A 306-nucleotide genomic window follows, 5' to 3' on the forward strand; every position below is an offset into this window, starting at 1 on the left:
TGCCATCCCACACCCAAAATGCATGGAAGGGGAGAGAAGAAGAGTGAAGGTGAGGAGGGGGGAAAAGAAGAGAGGAAGAGAGGAGGGGGGAGAGGAATAGAGGGACTGGGAGGAGGGGGGGAGGAAGAGAGGGAGGGGGAGGAGGGTCGAGAGGAAGAGAGGGATGGGGAGGAAGGGGGAGAGGAGGAGGAGGAGGAGGAAAGGGGGAAAGGGGGAGGGTGTAGGTAGTCCCCGGGGGGTTTCGAAATTTTAAAACTTTGTTTAAACTCCCCCACCTACCACTCCCTGCCCCTCGCTCTTGCGGCT

Source organism: Penaeus monodon, chromosome 33, assembly GCF_015228065.2.
Source record: "Penaeus monodon isolate SGIC_2016 chromosome 33, NSTDA_Pmon_1, whole genome shotgun sequence".
Classification (NCBI taxonomy): domain Eukaryota; kingdom Metazoa; phylum Arthropoda; class Malacostraca; order Decapoda; family Penaeidae; genus Penaeus; species Penaeus monodon.